At 42.2% G+C, this 19,621-nt stretch overlaps 1 long non-coding RNA gene across 1 annotated transcript in view; it reads left to right on the top strand.

Annotated features, from left to right (window-relative positions):
* Window positions 1–19,164, top strand: part of LOC110400443 — a 76,497-nt gene extending 57,333 nt beyond the window's left edge. Inside the window, exons 2-3 of the long non-coding RNA XR_002439846.1 lie at window positions 16,075–16,233; window positions 19,047–19,164. This is a non-coding gene — a long non-coding RNA (uncharacterized LOC110400443). The remainder of the gene's footprint in view (window positions 1–16,074; window positions 16,234–19,046) is intronic.

Genomic DNA, 19,621 nt, shown 5'->3' with positions numbered 1-19,621 from the left:
CCACATCCCACACCCATTCAGCCTAATATTGACAATAAACTGAGTTACCAAAATTAGGATGTTTGTTGCCTCCATCTTCTTTTTCATCCATTGTAATAGACAGGCGTAAACAGGATGAGGCCAGAAGTTAGCTGGGCTGCGCTGCATTAGTGTAACTGAAAAAGAATTAAGTGAGGATTTCTTTTAACAGCGACCATAACGCTGCCACCACCATGGTAACATCCACAGTCATGTGATATTGGAGTGTTTCTCAGGATTTCACATCTCATCTTCTCTTAACCCACATCTGTGCCAATTTCATTTCACCAGGCTATAGCCTGGTGCTCTGCCTGATCCTGCCTCAGGATGCAGAGACTCAAATGCTGATGCTCCAGTGGTGCCATACAAGACAAAGCAAGATCACAGGAGCACATATCAGCACTCCTGATTGAAGGATTCAAGCCCTAGATTTCGTGTTGTCCTTGTCCATAAAACATGCTATGACGCATATGGTGCCCTAGAAATAATAAATACTGCCTATGAACTAGATTTGAGATGGAAACTACCATGGATAATGCTGCGGTTGTCACTGGAGACTCTATAACCCTGGTTAAATTTTAGTGCTAGAGGCAGTGTCTACCAGGTGAATGAAGGTTCCCAGAATGTGTGAAATGCTGACAGAAATCCCCAAATGGACTGAAGTGAGACTTTGCAGCCCAGCCAAAGCCCTCCAGCCAGATTTCAGTAGTATAAACAAGATGGTAATGGTCCTGGCAACAGCTGATTGCATGCTATCAATCATTCAAGATGTTAATTTTCCTGAGTTGGCACCAGAAGGAAAGCAAGCAAGGTCAGAAGGGAGCCTAGGTGGCTGTTTGGCCTGTGTCACACTGGTGGGGAACGATTCAGCCACAGCTTCATGCCTCAATCAATACAGCTGTTAAGCCGAGGGAAAGCAGGGCTTTACTGAAAACCAGATGTGTTGCACATGAACTGAGTTACTCCAGTTAATGACCCAGATAGAAAAGAAAACAAAGCATGCATACATATGTACACACACACAAACAGGCATGGCCAGGGCTCGAAGTAATATTTAAGAAGTGCAGACAGATGCTAAAACACACTGAGAAAGGGAAAAAATTACTGCATATGCCTGTAAGACTTTTTGGAATGCCAGAATGGCCTTTGGGCATATTCTGTCCCTTTCATGCACCACGTATATATATTAGTGCATGCACAAACATGCAGAGATGCTGCAGGGTGACAGTGGTAGGGTGGAGGCTGATTTGCATGAAATGGTGCTGAAAGCTCCCAGAGTGATCAACAAACATTCTTGCAGTGTTTTTCTTTATCAGCATTTTAGATGATTAACGAAGGAGGAGGGAGTTTCCCAGTATCTGGGTAGGAGATGAACTAAGTATTTAGAAAACAGTTTCTAAAAATAGCAAAATTGACCACGTTTTTATCCATCATCCTAATTAGGGACTGACCTTTCAGGACTGCAAAGAGCTCATATGGTGGTGGTTTCAAATGCCTTGTTGTTTGATTTTCTAGGGCATGACTTCTCAGCACTTGGTGAATGCTGGTAGGTGGGGTATACTTTAAGTTGCCAGTCACTGGTTGTTGCTTTTTTGTTCTTTCAGTTAGTTTTGCTTTAACGTGTCCATCTTCTTTGGTGTCTTTGGAATCACTGGCAGCTTTGTCAGAGGTGAAAAATAACAAATGTAAATAAAAATGACCTTGCAGCCATTTCCGTTTAATACATCAGTGTCTTTCTTTGTTCTGCACAGTGATACAGAAGAGGTGAGAATTAGAAAATAGACAAGAAATTTTCATCACCATCTTTTTATTGCAGTTGATCTCCATTTAGCAATATCTGTTTTTACTATTCTAAGGCATCATGAACAAGGATGGGAACTCAACAAATTACGATTGAAGATGTGGTCATTATCAGTGGCCAAAAATCAGCACTTGTGGCTCTTGGGAAAGTTTTTGGGGGCTTAACTCCTTTCAGTATCAAATTTGCTCTTTAATGTTGTGAACTGGCAACTCAGAAATCAAATCTTTTGACAAATGGAAATCACCAGCAGCAGCCTAGCAGTACAGAGCGACTTCAGTGTCCAGTTCTTCAGTGTTCATTTTCTTCTTTGTCTCAACTCCAGCAAAATTTGATCAGACGTGAGGTGCTTCAGATGAAACAATCAAGGAAGCAATGTTTACTGATGAAACTTTGTTTAGTCAGAAATTTGCAAAGCAGCTTTGCTTACAGTTTTATATCTCTCTCACACAGATTTTTTTTCTTGCATATATATTCACATTGAGCATGTGTTAAATAGACGCTATCAAGTATTTACTTGAAAAAACAATAAGTTTTAAACTGTTCGACCATGGAGCCTTTCTATCCCTTGTGATGCTGCCAAAAGGATTTATATAGAAGCTAAAATACATGTGGAAAGTGTCAGCCCTGGAATTTTGCTGCAATTGAATTTTTTTGATGCTGAAAAACAGCTGCCCATCAGTTTAAGAGAGTGGCTTGAGAGCCACTCCACTCTCATCAGTAACGTGACTGAATCACTGGAAGAGTAACTCACTGGAATGTTACAAAGGCTACTCCAAAATTAATGCCTCTTGTTTTATTCTGTTGGTCCACAATGTCAGAGGTGGATATTGGTGGTATGGCAGTAGAGGTCGAACCTTCCCACCAATATTCTGTTCCATGTTGTTGCTGTGTGACAGATGGCAGCAGATGGGCAGCCTGACACAATGGTGTCTGACATGGAAGTGTGTATGAAGCAAAGGTGTACAATTCAATTCCTTCATGCAGAAAAAAATGGCACCCATTGACACTCACTGATGCTTTCTGAATGTTTCTGGAGTTCAAACAGTGGATGCGAGCACAGGGAGGGGGTGGGTGGTGCATTTCAGCAGCATGCAGGCTCCTGATTATTGCTGGTGAAAATGCATGGCTAATGGTGGTGGCCATGTTGAAAAATAATGTTTTGTAGCTGAGAATGTGCTCTATCAAATGGTGTTACTGTGCTCATTGTATCTGTTGTCATTTCCATGGAAATAAATAGAAGGCATTACTTTTGGAATGACCTATGTACTTCTTTGGTTAGCTTTTCTTTCTGATCTTTGGCATAGGCTACTCTTGTAATTTTGAGAAGAGCAAATTCACCTCCTGAACCTGATGGGATGAACTAAACTGGGCAAGAGTAACTCTGCATCCAGCTCTGCCTGCGTCACCATGGTGCCCACCACTGCAGCAGAATTTTCTGCTCTTTTTAACATTTCTGCTTTGGTTCCCAATGCAAGGCCAGAAGTGGACATTAGGTTGAAAGAAGTAATTTTTTCACCACCCATCTCTGAAAGCTCCATATGAGGCTTTAGTGAAGTCTCTAAGAGTGCTGTGGATGTGAAAAAGTACTGTTTTTTTTTTTTTTCTAATCTTTATCATGCTGTATTTATTACAACATTTCTAAGTTATCATCAACAGGAAGCGTCTCCATGTAGTCCTCTAGGTCGGTAGGATCTGAAGCCACTGTTTCACTGCTGCTAAAGCAATGACTGTGAAAAGAACTGCTTACATTGGGCAAGGGTTCAAGTACAGCTATGTTGACAGGCAGTGAGAGAAAGCATGGTTCAGTAGAAAAATGAGATCTGGAAGCCCAGAACCTTTAATCAGATGATTAATTAGCAACAGAGTTCTTTTTACTATGTGCCTAAAAGAGTACTAAATCTTGGGTGGGTAATGTGAAAGTATGCAGTATTTTACGTTCCTGGTGGTCGCTTCTATGTGTTCCCAGTGAAAATCCCCAAGATGACTAATTGAGGAAACCTGAGTGTCACTCTGTTCACAGAGTAAAGTAATAGGCATTGAAAGGCATTAAGGACTTAACTTCCAAGTGAGATGCTGCCCCTCAGGCAGAAAGCTGTGAGAAGACAGATGATGAATAACCAAGTGCTGTATCTTGATAGGAAGATGAACCAGGCATCTGTGAGAACGGGTCTTCCAAAAAGCTAGACACTGACACAGCTCAACAGTTTGGTTTTCTGGGCTGGCCCTGCAGTTTATAGTGGGACCTTCTACTGTGTGCTGGATTTCTTGTGTGTCTCCTGGAGGTCTCAGTCTGTGGTATTTGCTGCAGAGAAGGGGTCATCAGGTTAATTGTGTTGTCGACGTATTAAAAATGATCAGAAGATTCAATGGCCGATAATAGCATGGTAGTTGTGCCACTGAGATAAGGGTAACCAGATACGTGGCTCCAGGGCTTGAACAGGCAGTCTCACATGAAAGATTGAGTAGTCTTTAAAGGATTACAGTAAGTCCTGAATGCTGAGTATTTCCATTTGTGACACTCAAAAGGCTGAGGGCTGGACAGGAGACAGGTGAACCCTCTCTTGTGCATTGTCACTCTTCAAGAGAGAGGTGGCATAGGCCAGCGGTTGGCTGAAAGCTTGAGCTGGGATTTCACTCCTGGCTCTCTTGCTGCCTTTGCTCCCAGAGGAGTGGATTGTCATGTGTCTGGCAGCTCTGAATCCCTGCAGGGATCACCTTGCAGATGGAAGCACGAAGGCCATACAGGGACATGGAGCAGTGCACGGCCTCAGTAGCATTGTGTCCCTGGGGGATGAGGGGGGAAGGCCTGGCGTGGCCATCTTGGCTGCCTGCCCCTGCCTTCTGCAGCAGCACAATGCTGAGTGCAGCAACTCTGGGAGCTCAGTGGGGCTGTGGCAGGGTTTGCCCCTGTAGATAAGCACCAGGCTATTTTGAGAGGCACACGTGTGTGGGACATAGCACATGCAAGTTCCTGAAATGAGCAGGGTGTGGGGACAAGTGGCTTGGGGGCAGCTTGTGTGCAGGGAGCTCTGAGCCACCAGTGTAAGAGTGTGGGTGCCTTGAATTTGCATTGCAGGGAAAAGCCCATATTTGCTGTGGAAGCTAGGCAGCAAAACCCAATCAGCACATGGGCCTACTAGAGGAACCTGAGGGTTTGTCAGACCAAAAGGTTGCACAGCAGCCAAAACCAACTGGTTCTGGTATTTCACCTTCCAGCTTCAGAGTCCATTCACCACCAACCAGCCTGGTGTGATTCAGTTAGACTGAATCCTCCTTGTGATAAGGACTCAGGGATCCTACGCAGTTTTATGCGCTGTGTGGAAAGTCTGCACTATGTCAGCCCGAAGACCAACACCATTCATGTCTATTCTTTCTCATAGCTTTCTCCATGTAGCCCTCAAAGACCTGCCTGTGTTTCCGAGTTTTCTCACACCCCCATATGCAGCCAGCAAAAGGCTAGCAAGCTGCGTTCATGCACTTCTGCACTCCACAAAAAAAGAGGCCAGGCGCACTTCAGAAAACGTGCTTAGCAGAGATGCTCTGGTGCTAAAATACAACAGTCCCCCATGTGCTCATCATCTCCCCCACAGATACATCATACAAACTTACGACATCCTCTTCACATGCTTCCCTTTGCAAATTGTTATGCGGAGTAAATATGCTTAGCGCAACACAACCACTTCTCTCATGCAAACCTATGTGTTCTTAGCCTATGAGTTGTACCATAAGTCCCATGAACATTCTACAAACCTCCAGCTTCTGTATTCATGGGGACAATAAAATTCTCAGCCTGTTTCTTAGATTTTATGGTTACAGGAAAAAAATAACACAAAATATGATATAAAAAGCTCCCAAACCAGAAGGCAAATAAAAATAATCCCAGAAACATTACTGCTATGGATGATAAATCCTGTGATTTTTAAGCGACTTTCTTTAGGGAATCTAATGCCTGGTTTTGGAACTGCAGCGCTGGCCACACTTGTGAGGAATGCATATATCTCCATACCGAGGTCTCAAAGCACTCTTTTTCCTTTTGAACCTCACACTGGCCTCCACAGGACTCGCAGTCACTCACTGTCCTGACATCTGCTATAGCACTAAGATATCTGGGGTGAAAAATCAGTCCTTTTAGATTCAGCTTGCCTAAGGCAGCTCCAGTCAGGGTGAGAAGTGGAGGCACCAGGGAGCTGCAAAGGCCACTTCCAGTGTCTGCTGCTGCTTTGGCTTAATGAGGTGCATGAGATGCCAGAACAAATAGCCTGTTCCCCTTCACACTCAGCTGCGAGACTGTGTGTCCTGCCTTAAAGAATCTGTTCACACGAGATGGTTCCCAGTGCTCCCACTGGAAGCACTGTGCCTGCCCTCTGGCAAGTGTGATGTTCAGCTCTAGGCTTGTAAGCAAAAATCATACTTAGCGTGAAGAAGTGGCAGATCACCCTTTCTGTGGCCCTGCTCTGCACTGGTCTGTGCAGCTCACACTGTATAGATGTGTTCTGTGCGCCTTCAGGGCACAGGGCCAAGTGGTGCCCTTGGATCGGACCTGGGTTTCCTCTCATGCACTGGTTTCTCTTGGCATGCCTAGGGGCATGGAGTGGAACTAAGGGGGCCTGGCCCCATGCACCTCAGGCACTTCCAGCATCAACTCTTTCCCCACACCTGCACTATACCGTGGTGTTGGGGTGTTGCCTGAAGCCCTATGCCTGCTGGTCTCCTAGACACCACCAGGTGGGGACACGGAGATGATGTTCTTGAGATGTAGTCTGCTCCTCTGAGGTTCCTCTCTTTTGACTGTTGAGGGAGAAGACAAAGTATATGTTACTGATTTTATTCTAAATGGCTGCAGTCAGGCCAGATGAATCCCCATGTCTGCCATCTTGGTTCACGGCTGATTTCAAGGGGCAGTATCTCCTGAGCTGAGGAGTGTACATGTGTGTGTGTGCACTCACTACTCAGAACAGTCTCCACGTGATTTCCATGTTTTACATGTCTCTGGGTAGAAGATTGCTCCACAGCCTGCTATACTGGCCAGTGCAGCAAAAGGAGGGGAGAGCAGACACCAGTAATCCAACCTGAGAAGGTTCAATTTTTTGTGACTCTGTGACCCTCCTGCTCCCACTTGGGCCAGTGACAGCTGGAGAGACTGGACGTGGTGTCCCACTGCAGCTGCAGAGGCAAGGGTGATGTGAATGAAACTTTATTTGAAGAAGGATTCTTCTGAATCCAAAAGGGCATCCAGTATTTTTTCCTAAAGTCTTGGATGTTTTGCAAGAGCTCTGAGTGTTGCCAGAGACATATTTTGCAGCCAGGTCTTCTGGGAGCAAGTTGGCAGTTTTGGCTGAGTGAGGATGACAAGAATTGGCAGCAGACTAATGGATCTGACCCAGGGCATGAGAGGAGTCTGGGCAAGGCTGACCCTAAGTGAGGTCTGAACTTCATGGCTAGCATGGAAGACACATGTGGAAGACAATGGGAACTGCCACCAGGACTTGGCATGGAGAGAAGCAGGGATGCCCTAGGGAGACTCCTCATATTGGCTTCAGTAAAGACTTGCAGAGGGCAGAGAGAAAACTGGAACGGGCAGAACTGATGTTCACAGGCGGATGCAATCTGTCAGAAACCATCTCCCTTCTTGTTTCCTCTTCTCTGTCCCCAACACAGCTGCAGTCTCTGCACTTTCTTGAATGTCAAAATTATTCTTTTGTAGCATCCTTGGCACTAAAGCAAACTGAGAACTATAGAGGGCAATGGACTGGTGGCAGACCTGGGTTGGAAATGGTTTTCTCAGTTTGTGAGGATTTACAAGGAACAGGGAAAAGCTTTTTGTCTTGACAGAGGCTGGAAAGTCAAAACGTGAAACATACTGGTGAGCTGAAAATCTGGAAGAGAGCAGTAAGGTTGGGGTCAAGTGCAGCATTTTGTTTAGATAATTTTCAAATGTTTTGCTTATTTCAGGATATTTTAAAAGGGTTTCTAGCCACTACAGTTTGCTTGAATTTGGAAATTAATAGCTACTTTGAAAAGTAGAAGCTTGAGCAACTGGGGGGAGGAAGAAACTTCAAGCTGGAAACTTTACAAGAACAAACTCTTCCCTACGGAGAAAAAACAGTTTAATGAAATGACTTTGCATTATGAAACCCTGAAAGAAACATCCTTTCTGCCAACAGCTGTCTCAGGAATAGGACCGTGTTTAGCCCTCTACTTCCTTGTGTTCACCTTGAGGCAATGCAGCTTGTCATGGATCTCTGTCTGTCCCCAGGACCTTTTTGCCCCACTCGTGAAAGGGTTTTGTGTTGTCTGATAAACACTGAGCAGAACCATATGTGAGCTGCGTTGCATTATGCAATAAGGGAGGACGGGTTAGTATCTACTGTTCAACTTACGAAAACTTTCCTTTTTGGCCAGATCTCAAGAAGCAGGATTGAATTACGTCGCATTTCATTTCTGATTGACGTTGGATGCTTAAAATTTACAGCCAGTGTAGGCACAGATTTCTTTTCTGCTGATGGAATTCTTATATTCCTTGAAATTTCTAGATCAACATGAGCCTGCCAGTGCCAATTCTTGCTTTACAAGCAACAACTAGATCCTAAGGCTGACTTAAGAGTATTATTTCCTTGTAAACGTCAAAAGTAATTCTGGGAGAATGCTCAGATATACCCGATACTGGTTGACTCACCATTTCATTGGGGTGCAGTGAAATCAGATGCAGCTGAGATCCTTACCCATACCCTTGAGGAAGCCTATTCACAAAGTTTGGAGGCAAGCTTTGGAACTAATAGACATGAAAAAGGATAAATCCTATATTAAAATTTTATAAGATTCATTATATAGTGACATTTCAATTACTCTGTGGGAGATTTGGATGAACCTACAGGAAAAAGGAAGATATGGGATTGGCTGAGGCTTTTTGCTCTGGTTTGGTTCTGAATTTTGCCTTTTGATTAGAAATTGGAGCTCCCTTCATCTGAAGGGATGGCACTGGATCACTTTGTGTTGGGCCTTTTGCAGTGATCACTGATTCCACTGAATTCCAGTATGTTTTGAGGCTCTTTCCCTCAGTGACCTTCACAGTCACTCCCATGGAACAAACCTGAGCTACATCCTGTTACCCAGGGTCGTGCATGAAACTTTGTGTTACATGTCCAAACTCCTCACCCCCATGGAACAAACCTGAGCTACATCCTGTTACCCAGGGTCGTGCATGAAACTTCGTGTTACATGTCCAAACTCCTCACCCAGTGTTTAGTGCTTCCAGTTGATATCCAAAACCCCGTGCTTTGGCAAAAAGGCAACCAGAATGAGTTACTATGAAAATGATATGATGACCCTTTAACCTGTCAGCCTTTTTCTATGTTCAGGTGTACTTCTTCCAAAGCAAGGGTAAGCTCTTTGAAGGAATAGAGGGAACATATTCCTTCTTCCTTTGAAAACAAGTGGAAATGGGAAGAATCCAGTGGTGCTGTGATTACAGCAGCCTGCAGAATAGCATTCCCAAAGTCAAGACCAGATTGGTAGTCAGCAGCCAAAAGGCACTGATGTATTGAGAAGACGGGTGTTTAACCAAATCCTGCTTATAGTTCTGTGAAAGGAAACATGAAATGTATTTGGTGACTTCAAAGGGGTCTGGAGTAAATGACAGTGGTCCTGTATGTGTACAAAAATTAGTTTGTATTTTTAAATATAGCTGTTCCTATAAGTAGTAAATATCATTTACTGTACAATCACTCACATACACATAGCAGGTTAAAAGCAGCAGCCAGATTCTGTGCTCACCTCTGTGTGGAGGTACACTCATTTCAGGGGAAACTAAGGCACCAAGTGAGTGGTATGCCTGATTGTAAGGCAGCTGTGGCAGTCAGAATGAGGCTCAGGAAATAAGGGAATAAGGGTGCTTGTCCCTCTGTTTGTATTCATTTTGCACCTTCTGCTCTTTATAACAACTGCATATTTGAAACTATGGAAGGACTCTGTAGGATCTTTGATTTTCTTTAACCCTTTCTCTGGGCTATGATAACAGTCACAGGTATAACAGAAATGAAACAAACTCAAACCTCATAAGAAAATGCATGCAAATTATCACAGGCACCCTACATTCATTCACAAGAGAGCTCAGCAGATCTACAAATAGACTTGACAGTATCATTGCCTACAGTACAAGAAGTTGATTTTCTTTCCCAGCCTTTGGCTCAAGTACTTGATCTTTATTCTCATATCTTCTCTCTTTCAGGAGGAGACGTACTAAATCCTTCTTCTTCTCAATTTGTAGGACTCATGCTTACAGCCAGTCTCTGATTGTGTGAAGCTGTCCCCAGAAAGACACTTTAAGAACTGCCATTACAGAAGGAACAATAATGCTTAATATAGTGCCTGCAGTGATATTATAGAGTTAGAGGCAGATCAGAGATTACTACATTGTTTATGCCATAGAGGATTTCTTGCTAGGACATTAATAGAAAAAGTTTTACCTAACTGTATTGTTTTCAGGCTTGTTTTGTTATGCCAGAGTGATATGCATGTCCCTGACTGACAAAAGGGAACAAAGTTCAGCTTCCCATTTTCCACTACTGCTAAACAACAAGCCTTGCAAAGTCTTGAGCTTGACTTAAAATGGGCTGTACAACAGCAGAGAAATGAGTGTATCAGCTGATTTCTGAGCAATTAATACTCTTAAGTTACATTTCTAAGCAAGAAGCCTCTATTAAGCGAGACAGAATGCCGGATGATGTTCACACACAAATTCCGGGATTTCACAAGCTGGACTTTTTTTTTAACAAAAACACTAGATTTCACAATACCCACATTCTGATTGTGCGGGCTGGTGACCCTTGGGATCCAAAAGGATTTTTTCCAGAGTCTTCTCCATTGACTCTTAGTTCTGATATTGCCTTCTCTTCCACATTTGCTCCCTTTTTAACCTGTAAATACTGTACATCAGGAAACCTGCTCTTCAAAGAACACTCTTCTCCCCTGCTCCTTTTCTCTGCAGCTCTCACGAGAGGCAGAATGGTTTCCGAGGTTTCTCTGCAGCCCTTCCTTCCTACCTTTTTCCATACAGTTTCAGAAGCCTGACAAAAGCACTTTAGTCATCCCGTCTGCTATCAGTTGCCTCTCTCCCATGCTTTCTAGCTCTCTTGTTGCAACATTGTGTACCCTGATTCAGAGACAGATTTTGGGAGCAACCTGTGCCCTAATACAGCCATCTAACACAGCCTAAATCCTCCTCAAAGATAAACATTGCCATTCTTGCTGTTCTGCAGCTTGCTATTTACGTGCCAAAGTTTGCTTCAGGAAAACCCCCAAATAAATTAAAAATACTTTTTCTCATTTGTTGGGATATCTGCTGGGCTCTGCTTGCAGTGCACAGGCTGCATTTGGTGCTAGTTGGGTAAAATAGCTCAGAAAACTTATGCCTCGGTATTTGCTCTTCTAAGGGTTTATCAGGCCAGGACACCCATAAAAAGGCCCCAGAACACACTTACAAATGCATGCACACACACACAACCTTTCTCTTTTTTAAACAGGAAACTCAGCTCAGCATGTGGTGAGTAACCAAATCTCAGCAAAGACTTTCTTTCATTTTTTTTATTCTGAATAAGGAGAAGGAAGCAAAAAGACCAGTGTTAAAATAAACTCTTGGGTGTAAATGGGTCAGCACAAATGAGAAACCTGGGTGTTTAATGAAGAGCCTCTGGCCAGGATTCATTAGTCACTGATTCAGTTGGCAAAGTCAAGCTTCATGTTACCTGAAAGTTTTTTGGAAGTTTGGGAAAAGTTTAAAACAACAAAGCCAACAAGCAGATATTCATTCTATGAAGATGGGATGCAGGCCAGTGATGTTAGCAGGCACAACTCCTTTCAAATGTGTTGGAGCTGTGCAAGGGGTTTGGCTTTGGCCATGGAAATAATGAAGGTGTAGGTTAAACAAGGCTTGATTCATTGTCTTTAATCCCACAGGGATTTTTATGTTTGTCTGTGTCTGTATAGCATGTCTGTCTGTATAGCATACATCTGGGGTACCCCATGATTCATCTATGAGTTCAGAGCTGTGGCAGCTTCAAAGTACTTTTTTTTAAAAGAGAGTTATCCTATGCTGATTTAAAGTCTTCAAAAGACAGAAGACCCACCAAAGTCCTTCGGTTAGACTTGCCAAGGGTTAATTACCTCTAGTTGCCTGAACACACATTACTCTGCTCACTGATCCTCTTGATTGCCCTCTGCCCCTGTAGTATGCAATTGGGTTCTGTCTGTCTGTATCTCCTCACCCCCACCTGCTGTATTGCCAGCTCTACTACTGCAGTGTGAATGCTGCTTTTGTATCAGTTGATCAGAGCAGAATGAAAGCTATGGATAGCCATCGTGCTTCTGGCCTACTCAGTGCCCAGCCTGAGGTGAGGGAAAATGAGATCAATACCTCCCCATCTAGAGAAAGACTACAAAACCTGGAGCAGGGTTATGCTACCTCCTGAAACGCTCAGTTTAAATATCTACCTATCATCCTTTCATAGCTGAAGAAAAGCTACTAGAAAGAAGCTTGACATAAAATAAGACCCTTTTTTTTAATGAAACTTGATGGTCTGGTGGTCATATTTTACTTCATCTTGGCTGAGGAAAATGCTTACCATGGTTAGTGAGAGCTTTGAATCTACAACAAGGTTTGGCCTACCAATCTTACCAAAGAGAAAGTATTTCCTGCATGGGGAGCAACAAGAGCCACATAGCTCATACAAAATCCCTGCAAGAACATACAATGTTTCTGTTTGCAGAAAATCGTTACCAGATGGTACAATGAAGGTTGGTGTATGCAAACCCACAGGGTGCAATAGAATGGATGAATGACATCTCTTTGCGGCACATTGAGAAGTCAAGGTGATGGCAAGCAAAGGCCTTGCTTCCTGTTCATTGCTCATGCTCCGTTCTGTCTTCATGGGGAACATAGGTTCTGTGCAAAGTGGAACATGTTGTGGGAATAACCATGTGTCCTGGGCCTGGCAGAGGAGTGTCATAGCAAAGTGGATTCAGAGATGGTTGGTCTTCTGCTACGCTCAGCATGGAGATTTTTCTGAGTTGGTTAACATAGCTCTGATTCATAATCTTGTATGGAAGGAGGCCAAAAAGCGCAGCATGCTATTCCTTGAAGTGAGCTGTACCAGCTAAACAGAAACAAAAATTGCAGCTCCTTCATCACCCTGAACTACAGTGGACAGGTGCTCTGAAAGTTTCATTAAAATACCATGCCATTTTAATGCCTTTTGCAGTAAGGAGCAGGTCAGTCATATTACTGTGGATGTTAATGTCTTACTGTGGTATTTTATCACATCCCGGCTTCTGCTATCTGAATAGAAAACCTTTTGTGTGTCCTGTGAAAAGTTTTCATAATGTAAAGGAAAAACCAACCTTTGAGAATGATATGGGACAAATCAAGATTTTTCATTTACCAGGACTAGGCCATCATATTACTAGATTTGTTAATTTCTCATAAAGGATTGACTAATAACTTATGCAAATCCACTTACATATGAGCTGCCTCCTGTATATGTCTCTGGAGGAAGTTGTGTCTCACATCTGACGAGCTGGGTAAATTGCAGGATTTTTGGTGGGGTTATTGCAGCTACATCTCTTCAGAGAGAAGACATGAGGCTTTCAAGATAACTGTGGGCAGGGCTGTCCATAATGTGCTGTTGTAGGAAAATTCACAAGCTATAGCTGTTTGTGAAACTTTACTCATAAAAAGCAGGATTTTGCATAACATCTTAAAAGAACTTTTCTGACTGGGAAGCATTGATTTTGCTGAACTGGAAGAGGCATACAGCCTAATCCACTGAGAAAGCTTCTAATTAAATGATTAAAAGAGATTTTGTCTCCTGGCTCTTATACTTGCCCTAAAATAAAAGCCGTTTTGCCATTTACAAATAGATCTTGGTCAGCTCCCAACTCCTAGAAATGCAGAAAATCAAGATTCCCTTCTTCCAAATATCTATTTTGTACAACAATTGAATTCCACTGATTTGAGAGGGATTTGGAGAAAGCTTTTAATGTCCCATATGGCTTTGGGATTCAAAGAATTTCCATGTAATGAAGTATTGTCTTCAGGACTTTTCCCTTTCTGCTTTATACTTAGCAGGCGGTATTATAACACTTGCAGCCTGGGGCAGTTTAAATTTCATATTAGAACTGTAGGATCTACACTGAAATCCCACCGGGGATTTTTATCCCTTTTCATTTCAGCATGTGTCAATGGAAACAATCCTCTGAAGGTCAAGAACAAGTGCTGTCCCTAAATATAGAATTCCTTTGGTTATCACAAAAGCAGTGTTCACCACAGGAAGGGACTGGACTTCTGAGAAGGGTGTGAGTTTTGATTTCATGAAGTTTGTTTTGCAGAAGGGTCGTGGACAGAGTCTGGGAGACTGGTAAGAATCATTGAGATATTATCAGCCCACAGCAAGGTTTTATGTTCCGAGACTCCTGGCATGTAACCTGGGTCCTTATTTTCCATGCTACTGATTCTGATACTAAGTTACATAGAAACAAGGCTAAAGAAGATTTTTAATAATCATGTTTTCCATAGCAAATGTAAAGCAGATCGTGCAGTTTGGTGCAAAAAAGGGTAAGCATAGCTCATAAAATTTGTTTGAGAAGGACCTGACTGACAGCAAACTTATCTCAGCACTCTCATCAGGAATATTACACTAGTGTAGCAGCACCTCTTTTTTATTATAAAGAACACAAAGAGCCAGTTGGCTTGATTGCATGTGGATTGGCCACCTCATAAATGTGCAGTACTCCTTGTCGTGAGAAATCTTTAAAGGCTCTTGGTGTGGGCTGGGCATGGTTTTCTTTCTCAATTTTTTCTTAACCCAACAGTTGCTGTAATGAAAAATTGGGGTACCAGCTTTATTTTTTTCAAAATTTTCTATTTATTCATTTTTTAGAATCTTCAGTTAATATTCTCTAGAAATATGGTAGTTTGAAATTTGTTTTCTTTGCTTGTTCTGATTTTCTCTCTCATTTTTCCTCCTCTCTCCATCACCTCCTGTTTTTTTCTTTCTCTCTCTTTTTTTTTTTTCCCTTTAAAAAATAAATACTGGGGGGAAAAGTTTCTAAGAGAAAAGCAAGATGAGAAAAGAAAAACTACAGAGAGACAGAGATGCCTGGGTCCAGATCCATGCTCTATTACATACCTTCTAAGAAAACATGATCAAATGATTCTACAGCTTAGATTTTATGCATGAATTTGTGTATACATTTGAATCCAAACTTGCTTAGTATCCAAATGATAAGGTTTAGGAGAATTCCTGAGTAAATCTGGGAAGAAGTTCCAGCTCAGTCTGTAGAGCAGGCCATGGTGTCCTGGCCAAGGTTCCCACTATTTATCATTTGCCACCTTCCAATGGCCACAGTACTTTCCTTCCCAGAAAGTCCCAGTGTGGTGCTCAGTCAGGCAGACACACAACAGGTGTTGTGTGGATGCACCTCCTCTGGGGCTCCCAGCCTGCTCTGCATCAGACTTGGGCATCACTTTCCCATTCTGTGAGCGGTAACAGGACTTCCTTGCCTCAAAGCAGTATTTTTGAAGAAAAAATCAATATATAACTGGAGGCAGTGAGATACTGCATTGAGAAGGACTATAAAGCAGCCATGACTGCTCCCTGTTGTCAAGGAGAAAATACTGTACTGCTGTTACCTAGAAGCCCATGGGGGTCTGAGATGGTTCTTGTCAGTTCTCCAGGAGGTCCTGCAGGCTGCCTCTATCACATCCTCATGTTCCTTTATGAAACACAGATGCTGATACTTGGAACGTCTGCCTCCACCAGTTACTGTTATATAGGTGCCATATGCCTAGCCCTAAACTGAACAACTGCGCTGTAGCAAGTGGAAGATGAGGTGATGCTTTTGGAACAGGTTTAGCTAGACAGTAGCCAGAAGACAACAGGAGGTGGCCCGGCAGCAGAGCCCCTCCTTCCTTGTGTGCCAGGGATGAAGTGCAAAAGTCTGTTTGAAATTTCTTCCTGAGCCAAGGTCTCCATGTTTTTCATCAGCTTCATTCTATCAGTGAGTGGAGCAGCTTGAGCATTACCATCCCAAGGCAGCAGAAGTACAGCACTGCTCAGCACAGGCAGTGGGCTGCAGTCACCAGGGAAGACCTGTACTGGGGGTGCAGGTCCATGGGGCTTGAAACCCCAAATCAGGGGAGTTCAGCCAAATGCTGAGAAGAAATCTGACTTCAAGTTATATTTTGTTTTCATTTTTCACAGCACGAAGTTCCACTACTATCAATCTCTGCTTGTGAAGACTGTTTGCAGGACACTGTAAGGATGAACTTGCCTTTTGCTTTCTCTGTGCTGGGGCCAAGCCCAGTGGTGCAGCAGCAGAGGAAGCCATTCTGTGCTGAGAGCAGTGACAAGGAGATTCCGGTTTGTATGCCTCTCTGTAGGCTTTCTTTTCACAACTGCTAAAATTCCCATTAAACCTTACTTTAAGTGTTGAAATCAGCTTAAGAAAGTTAATCTGGTGTTTGAAAAATCATTGAGTCTGTCAAGTTGATGTTTTATGTAGTTATTCGAGTTCTAAAGCCCTGAAAAATAGGGCTCATAAGAGAATTGGCAGCTGACCCTTAACTTCAAACACTGCTGCTTTTATACTGTAATATGAATTATTTTCTGCTTTACAAACTCATGTCATTCACTAAAGACCCTGCTGTGGACTAGAGTTTTCAAGTATATTAGTGATGAACTGTACTTATTCTGCAAAAATCCAGTGCTCAGTGATGTCTAGGTCTCAACAGCTGTCATCGTTTTCCCAAGATACGCTAGAAAATACTCTCTGGAGTTGCTGTGAATCACAGATGTTTGTTCTGAAGGGTAGGGTTGGTGGTCCAGGGCCATACGTAGGGATGCCTTGATGAAATTCTACATGGGGGTCAGTTTCAGTGATGCTCAATCTTTGAAGAAAATCTTTTCCTTACAGTTGCCCACCAGCAAAAAAATGCTAATTGATTTTTGAAGACTCAATGCCTACTGTAGAGAAAGGCAACAGGAGGTGGAAAAAGGTTTTGTTGTCTTTTCTGGTAGTTCATTTTGCAGTCTCCAATATCCATCTGCTTTCAGGGAGTGGGAGACATTCATAAAGAACATCTGTGAATATCCCATGTCATTGCACTTCCAAAGCCGATGGCAAAGGCCCTGGCAAGATCCAGGGTTTTCAAACATGAACCTTCTCTGGAAGTGTTTGGACAGATGGTTTGCTACTGTATGGAGCATCTTCAGGGAATTTGCTCCTATTCTCAATGTTGCAATTACTGTAGGCTCAGGACTGGCTGTCTCCTGCTGAGTTTCTGAACAGTGTTTGTTTTTGCTTGATGAAATTCAGTCTTAGATTTTTTAGTGATTATGCTATATTGTGTTCTGCCAGGCTTTGAAATGTGATCAAATTGCTTTTCCCTTGGCGTTTACTTACAAAACATAAGTCAGCCAAGTCCTGAAGTCCCTACTTGCTTACCAGTCACCCACCGAAGTCAGTGGGACCTTTGCCTGAGTAAGCAATGAGTGAAAATCAAGTAAGAGGGGGGGAATTTTGGCTGCAGAATAGCAGTTTTCAGTAGCAAATGTTTTATTTTCTCTGAAGGAGGTAAACAGGCACACTGACATTTCCTTTTATGATATACTTTTAAGACATGGATTGGCCATTTCCAGTTTGTGAAGTTTTTACATTCTTAAGTTGATTTCAGTCTGATTCAAAACAAAACATAAATTCAGAGATGCTTCCAGTGATCAGGAGAATTGCTGATACTCACCAAAATCAACAGCTTCTGTTATTTTTGCTGACAGCATAGCTGTGGAGCTGCTAAGAGAATCAATTTCACTGAGCAGTTGTAGAAAACTCTGGCCCCAGCTGCGTCAAGGTTGGGTAAAAGTCTTTAAACTCAAGGTATTTCAGACAAAGTGCTTTGTGCTCATTAAATTAGTTTTATTAAATTAAACTCTTGTAACAGAAACTTCCACTTATCTCTAATAGACATGATCTAAACCAAATCCCAACATTTTGCCACATAGTGCAAAAATGAATATGAACATTGAAATTCTGGTCCTTTGTGAGAGCGTTTGTAGATGGGACTGTTGGATTTCACAAAGAACATTTCTGAGAGGTTTATGTTTCAAGAGTTGATACTGAACCATGTTTCTGTCAGAACTACTCCTTTTCATAACTCCATACCATGCAGACTTGACTGCACACTAAGGAGGAAACTCATGGCTGAGAAAATAAATAGCACAATACTATTTAGACCCTTGAAAAACAAACTTGGTGGTCTTTGCCCTGGTCTATAGAGAAGGAAGAATACTACGTTTTCCTTCCTGTTCCAAATATTTCGGAGATCTGCACACTGCAGTCACTGTCCTACTCTCTGTATTATTTAAAGCAAATAGGGCAAATTTTATTTTAATTTACCATATGTCATTGCTGGAGTATCAGTGAAGCTCATGTCAGTGTTAAATAAGCATGTTAAAGGACTCAAATCTAGATGCTAGTAAATTCATGGAGTCTTTCAAATTGAAATACCAGTCACTCTAATTCACAATTAATTATTTCAATGAGTTAATAACTGTAGAAGGTAAGTTTATTTATGCATAATTTAAAATCTTTTTCAGCTTAGTCTAGGGAAATGAGCCCTGATTTCTTACAGAAAAAAAGATTGCATGTGTGTATGTATGCATGTCTGCGTGTGTGACCCTGACACCTTCTGAATTCATTGGCAGGTTTCCAATAGATTTGTCAGAAGAGTAAAGATGTCTAAGATAAGCTCCTAAAAGCAGATGGCTAGGTGGAAGAAAACCACATTGGGAGTACCTGACAGAGGAAAAGAGCAGAACATGAGTGCACACTGCAGAGATGAGAAAATCCATATGGGGGAAAAACCCTTACAGATGTCTCAGTTGCAATAAGATTTCAGATATCAAAGTCATGAGACACAAATCTGAAGGAAACTGGTTTCATGCATGTGGGTGCCCTTGTTCTCACAGCATACCTAGTTTTATCTGCATTCAAGTATTTGGGTAAGATTAAGAAAACATCCTTCTCTGGAAAACAAACCTTAAGCATACGAGTGATTATGCATTTTTGGAAAGAGTGTGGTATTCTCTGAGAGAGAGCTGAAGCAGGCTCTGAATAACAGGGATTCAATAACCAGTAATGCTCGGTGATCATTGGCTATGTGTCTTCTATTTTTCAGGTCCATTAGCTGTTTCAAAAGTGGGCTGAATGCATCTTAACTGTTTTGGAAAGTGTTTTGACTGCAGCAAAGAAATGGCACCTTATATGGGTAATTAAAATGTTTCTTTCTGCTGAAACCTTAGGCTCTAAGGCTTTTTATTTTTCAAAATGTGTACACAACTTTCCACTTCAGTGGATACCAAAACATGGACAGTCACAAAGAGACTGGGCTTCTGTTAATGCTCTTCTTTGTGCTACTTTGTAAGCAATACAGTCAAGGATACCACACAAGGCAGGAGAAAACATTTTGGATTAGCTCTTATGCAAGTAAAGTTTGAAAATATTTATGATAAATATGATCATGTACTGTGGATGAATGTGGCTTTATTGTCTCGTAGACAGCAGTTTTTTGAGCATCACTACACTTCTGTTAACTGGATCCACACTGATGTGAGGCGCATGAGATATTTCTGTCAGATACAAAAAAACCAGGGAGGCTTGGGACTCTGTTTTATGTCTCTCCAAATCAGTTTAATATTTTTTTTCTTTTATTTGAATAAAACATTTGAGGAAAATTCCTTCCAGAACTAACAT

Source organism: Numida meleagris, chromosome 5 (genome assembly GCF_002078875.1).
Source record: "Numida meleagris isolate 19003 breed g44 Domestic line chromosome 5, NumMel1.0, whole genome shotgun sequence".
NCBI classification, from domain to species: domain Eukaryota; kingdom Metazoa; phylum Chordata; class Aves; order Galliformes; family Numididae; genus Numida; species Numida meleagris.
This window is presented reverse-complemented; position numbering and strand designations above follow the sequence as displayed.